This window comes from Morus notabilis, unplaced genomic scaffold (genome assembly GCF_000414095.1).
Source record: "Morus notabilis unplaced genomic scaffold, ASM41409v2 Scaffold2983, whole genome shotgun sequence".
Taxonomy (NCBI): Eukaryota; Viridiplantae; Streptophyta; class Magnoliopsida; order Rosales; family Moraceae; genus Morus; species Morus notabilis.
The window spans coordinates 6421-12165 of record NW_010365702.1 but is presented as its reverse complement, the minus strand read 5'-3'; the positions used below and the strand labels follow the sequence as shown (position 1 = coordinate 12165).

The 5745-nt window shown below is 38.1% G+C and overlaps 1 pseudogene; it reads right to left on the bottom strand.

Annotated features, from left to right (window-relative positions):
- Window positions 1-2620: 2620 nt before the first annotated feature.
- LOC112093631 lies at window positions 2621-5495 on the bottom strand (annotated as a pseudogene).
- Window positions 5496-5745: the final 250 nt, after the last annotated feature.

Here is a 5745-nt window from a genome sequence, read left to right as displayed (position 1 = left end):
CTAAATACTTGATTAGATGCTTTAATCTATGCGTAACTTATATTTACAAGAATTTACTTTAATCTGCAGCAAAAGAAGGCTTGTCATTTTACTTGTTGACTTGACATCATTGGTTAAAATTTTATTGACGGTAATGGTTTGTCAACAATGTCTAAGGAAATGGGACTAAGAGCCTGTTTGGGAGAGCTTCTTAAAAGCAGCGATTGGCTTTTTAGGTCTAAAAGCTACTTTTGGAAGTGTTTGGATGATTTGTCATAAATGTTTTGACTTTTCAGAAGAGCTTTCAATCAAAGTCAGAAAATGTCACTTCTAAAAAGTACTTCTGAATAGACTTTAAAACTTACACCAAAGTTTAATTAAGGTATTATAAACTTAATTTCAATACTTTTATTGCTTATTAGAAAATTAAAAAAATATTTTGATCCATTAAACTCTTAGTTCTAAATACTTACTGAAAAGCCACAGCTTTTACTTTCCTTCTTCTACTGGCTAAAAGCAAAAGCAAAAGTCTGCCTAACGGGCCCTATTCCAAGCTTTCTTGCTGTGTGCAATGAAGTTCCATTGTTATTTCTGCGACTTATCATACTTCTGCATATTTTGATCTAGTATGCATGTCCAAACAAGTTAAGCCTCCCATTAGTAGATAAACCTCTTATCTAGAAAGAGTTGGTTTTCCAATTTGGTATGTAATTTGAGTTGGATTAATTGATTCGAAATGCATATAAATTTATGTTTTTGACAAATTGATTCTAGGTATATGCATTTTTTGATAAAGAAAAGGATGTGCTCTGCAAGTCTTGGTTTCGGCCTCCATCCGATTCTACATTTGGAAGACGGTGAGGTTGAGTGGCTTGGACTGAATGCTAACATCCAAATGCTGAAGAAAAAACAGTCGCGGCATAAAGAGCTGCTGTCTTTATTAACGTCTAAATTGTCGGCTCATAATTTATCTGGGACTAGATCAACTCATCTAAACTACGCAATTGATGCTTCACATTCATCTTTAATGTGGAAAATAAAGTATTAGAAGATTCTAAGAGGTATGTGACTTGTTGCATCATAATCTGCATTCACCGATATGATATCTCCTTTCTTACACAAATATTTCACGCCTGATATACTCACAATCATGTTTCAGACAATACACAGATAGCCACGGTGAATTGTTTGATGAAGTTTACATATTACTTTACACGGCTACTGGTGTTGCTTTAGGCTTTGAAATGCTCAGTTTATCTGTTAGATCTCAATTCTTTCTTGTCTGTATACCGTGACGCTTTTTGTGGAACCATACTTGAATCTGTACAAGTTGTATATTGGTGGTGCTATGCAGATCAGACTTTGGATTTCTTTTTCTTCATATTTCAAGGATGCTTGGGGAGACAATCACAAGGGGGGAAATTTTCCAGCTATAAATTATTCTTTGAACTTCGAATTGCCCAACAAGGAATGTTCGAATTCTCTGTTTTTTTTCCCCCCTCTTTCCTGAGCTTTTCAAATTCTTTGTAAACATACGAGTCGATAATGTCTTTCATAGGTTTCTATCTAGGCACTCTTATGCTTGAAATTTTCTCTCTGCGTTTTAATGAGAGTTTACATGTAAGGAGTTGGATTTGTTAAATTAAGTCTCTCTCTCTCTCTATATATATTACTAGAAACATCATGTTCATGTCCCTTCTGTGACTTCAAGAAGAGACCTGACAAATATTACAATGGCAAGTTTTGTGCCTTAAAAAGGGATTTAGGTGTGATTGTTTATCTTTGGCTCTGTCTACTTAGCCATTGAAGCGATAAGCCGGCTTTCCCGAAGACAATTTACTTTTATCTCAAAATTCTCAGGATGTTTAGCTTCAAGAAATCCCCGGAAAGAATCACACTTTAAGACTACTCAAAGTTTGGCAATCATATGTCAAAAATATGGTTTGAAGGTTCACATATTTGCTAAGTGTGGAATGTATCAATATAATAATGATCAAAACACTGATGCTCTATCAAAATGCAAGTCTACCATGTCATCTATTTAACAAGTTTTTGGTGATTACAAATAAATCTTCACTACTATAGTGAAACAATAACCAATTTGTTCCGATATAAGTAAAACCTGGAGTTTACATGGTGCGTTAACAGTCATAAAATGCCTAGTATGGAAGTTAGTATCAATATATTCAGCAAACCCGGAGTTTACATGGTGCATTAGTGGTCATAAAATGCCGTGTATGGAACTTTGAAACCACTGTTTACGTACGAATAAATTCCTTATAAAGAAGTTTAAGAGAAAAAACAAATCTTATAATAGGTTATCCAAAAGGTAGAAATCAAATAAACACCCAAGGAAGGCCGAAGGTGCAAGGAACATCTCTCATTTTCCTCGAACCTTTTGGAGAGAGTTGAGAAAATTACAAATTCTACCTTTTTAAATACCCGACTTACTAAAAGTATCACTTTTAAAAAATTCTACCCCTTAATTAGTTTTAGTCTAAAAGGTAAAAATATATGGGTTACTGTTAAGGGGTAGAAATAAAAGAGGGGTCTATTTCAAGGGGTATTTTTAAAAATTGCTCTTTGGAGTATAGCTTCCACAATAAACATAAAAACTCATCAAATACAAAAGCCTGATGATCTACCAAAACTCATGACAGGAACATTCACCCTCATTAAAATGATGAAATTTGGTACCATCCCTCACTATAATCTCTCTCTGAAACACCTTTGAGATAATCTTAAGTCACCTCATGACAATCCTCACAAACTCTTAAATTCTTCACAACTCAGAATGCAGTCCCCAACCCCGGTTTCCAACAATCCATAAGCGATTGCCAGCCTCTCACTATGTTCTTTTATCAGTCTCTTTTTCTTCTTCCCCTATGTCATGCAAAACAGATGAAATGTTCGGTGAGTAGTCAGTTTTTGCGACTAGAGTTGTGATTAGTTCAAGCATTTTGTATATTTCCGCAACACGTTCATGGTCTCTATCACCCGCGACAAATTTGTGAACTTTCCCCTGAGCTTCTATCAAGCTCCAACCAACAGCTTTATTGGTGTTTCTCACGGACATTAACCTCCGAATTCTTAACAACTTCCCATTTTCTTGCTTTGGCATATACACTGGATAATTGCACATAATGCCCTCCATGGTTTGCATCCAATTGTATCAACTTCTTACCAATCTTTTCACCCAATTTTATATGTCCATGAATCTTGCAAGCACCAAGCACTGTTGCCCACAAAATGGGGTCCGGTGAAATTTTCATATTTTCAATCAAGTCGATGGCTTCATCGACAAAGCCAGCACAACTCAAGAGATCAACCATGCATCCATAGTGCTCCATTTCAGGCTCAATCCGATAACTCTCCCTCATTAACTAAAAATAATGCCTTCCCTCTCTTATCAACCCTGCTCGGCTACAGGCACTCAAAACCCCAACAAAAGTCACACTTGCAGGGGCGAATCCTTTGTCCACGAACTTTTCAAAGAGCTTCGGAGCTTCTTTAGCAAGTCCATGTGCAGCCTCAATCCGATAACTCTCCCTCATTAACTAAAAATAATGCCTTCCCTCTCTTATCAACCCTGCTCGGCTACAGGCACTCAAAACCCCAACAAAAGTCACACTTGCAGGGGCGAATCCTTTGTCCACGAACTTTTCAAAGAGCTTCAGCGCTTCTTTAGCAAGCCCATGTGCAGCCAAACCGCAGATCATAACATTCCATGTCCAAACATCTTTCCAGCGCATACTGTCGAACAACAGCTTAGACTCTTCAATGTATCCACATTTCAAGTACATGTCTATTAGTGACATTCCAATTGAAGAGGTGATTGGAAAATTAATCGAATACAGGAGTGAATGTACTAAGCTGCCACAATCAAGCAAGCCCAGTTGTGCTGAAACTGAGAGAACCGACACCAATATTGCCACATTCAACCTGAGTCCTGTCTTTGTTACAGCCCGAAAGCAGTCCAAAACTGCTTCTAGGCAACCATTTTGAACATAAGCCGTTACCATCGTACTCCACGAAACAACATCTCTTTCGGGCATTTCATCGAACATCTTCTCCGCAACACCAATCTGCCCATCTCTCACAAAACACGCCAACATAGTATTCCAAGTAACCAAATCCCTGACGTAGGAATTCTCCTCAAACACTCGTCTCGAACATTCCAGTCCACAACAACCATAGTAAAAGTTAATCAAAGCGTTCCTAATGAAAACATCGCAACCAAAACCAAGTTTCACCACATGGGCATGAATCTGAGCTCCTTCAAACAGAGCCACGGCCTTGCTACAAGCCTGAAAGGCGAAAGTGAAAGTGTGATTGTTCGGTTTGGCGTCGATCTTTCAGAGAATCGACGAGTAGAGAGCCATGGATTGGCACGGAGAATCGCTCTTGGCGAGGAAGCGGATCATGTTATTGGTGACGAAAACAGAAGGGTGAGTGAAGGATCGGTAAATGGAAAGGGGATAGTGGAGTGGTGGCGCGGATTGAGATAGAACGAGAGAAGCGAGAAGGCGGGACATGAGTTTGCCATGGTGGGTCCGGCCAAGGACGATGATTTGGCCGTCGGATTGTTTGATTTGGTCGAGTGAACAACGCTGTAGAGGAAGAGATAGAAGAGGTGTTGGTTTGGGTTTGGGTTTGTAAGCGAACATAAAGAAGAAGAAGAAGAAGAAGAAGAAGAAGTACAAAACCATGCACATCAAATAAATAAATCTAGCTAGAAGAGTATGAGCAATTCTTACGATGAAGGAAGTCTTAAATCACCATGCAAACGTCAGGTTTCAAGTCTTTTTATTAGATCACCATAGAAACGGTACTATTTTTGAGATTTTTTTTTTAAGTGTTTTTGAGAAGTTTTTCTGGTGGGAACTGTTTGAGAAACGACATCTGCAAGAAGAAAAATTAAAACAATTTGGCATCTTTTTAAAACAATTTGGCAGCTTCAGCCCTTCTTTTATAAGTGTTTTTGATTGAAATACACATTTCAATCAATTTTACTTACATATATGCATATATACATATATTTACTAAACACTTCAAAACGTTGTATTTACACAATGAAAAAGCTCAATAAACTGATCAATATACACGTATGTAAGATGCTTCAAACTAATCAAGAGTATGTTAAAGTGAGAAAAAAAAATCTAGATATTTAGTATTAGAAGTTGATTTTGTTAGCGATTTTAACCTTTTTTTTTAACTTTTTTAGGTTATGTCCTCTGAGACAAATAGCTCCGCCCCAATTTGAAATGTACTTAATTAAGACAATCTTTAAGGGTATTTTTATATTTTTGTTATTATTTCCCAAAAGGATGACGTTTATTATATCCAATTACAAAGCAAGCAAATATGGCTTCATTCTTCCTCACAAAACCTCTTATCTCGACCACCACCGTCCCCAAAACTTCCTTTCTCGACAAATCCCAAACTCCCAACAACACTAGTGATGCAAAACGTAAAAGCAAAGCCCTTTCAAGTAGATCATCACTTTTCTCATGCATGGCCTGCTGGGAGGGAAATGATCAACAAAACCCTACCCCAAACCCCGATTACGAAACGGCACTGATCAATATCAACCTTCCCTGGACGCCGGGAAACTTGCCCGGAGAAATGTGTTGCTTATGGCGCGACGGCCGGGATGCGCTCCAAGCAGCCATTCGCCGCCATTGCCAGTCCACTCCCTCAACCGGATATTTCAGACTGTCAGAACGTCGATCCCACAGATAGGGGTGTAAATCGACCGGGTTCAGC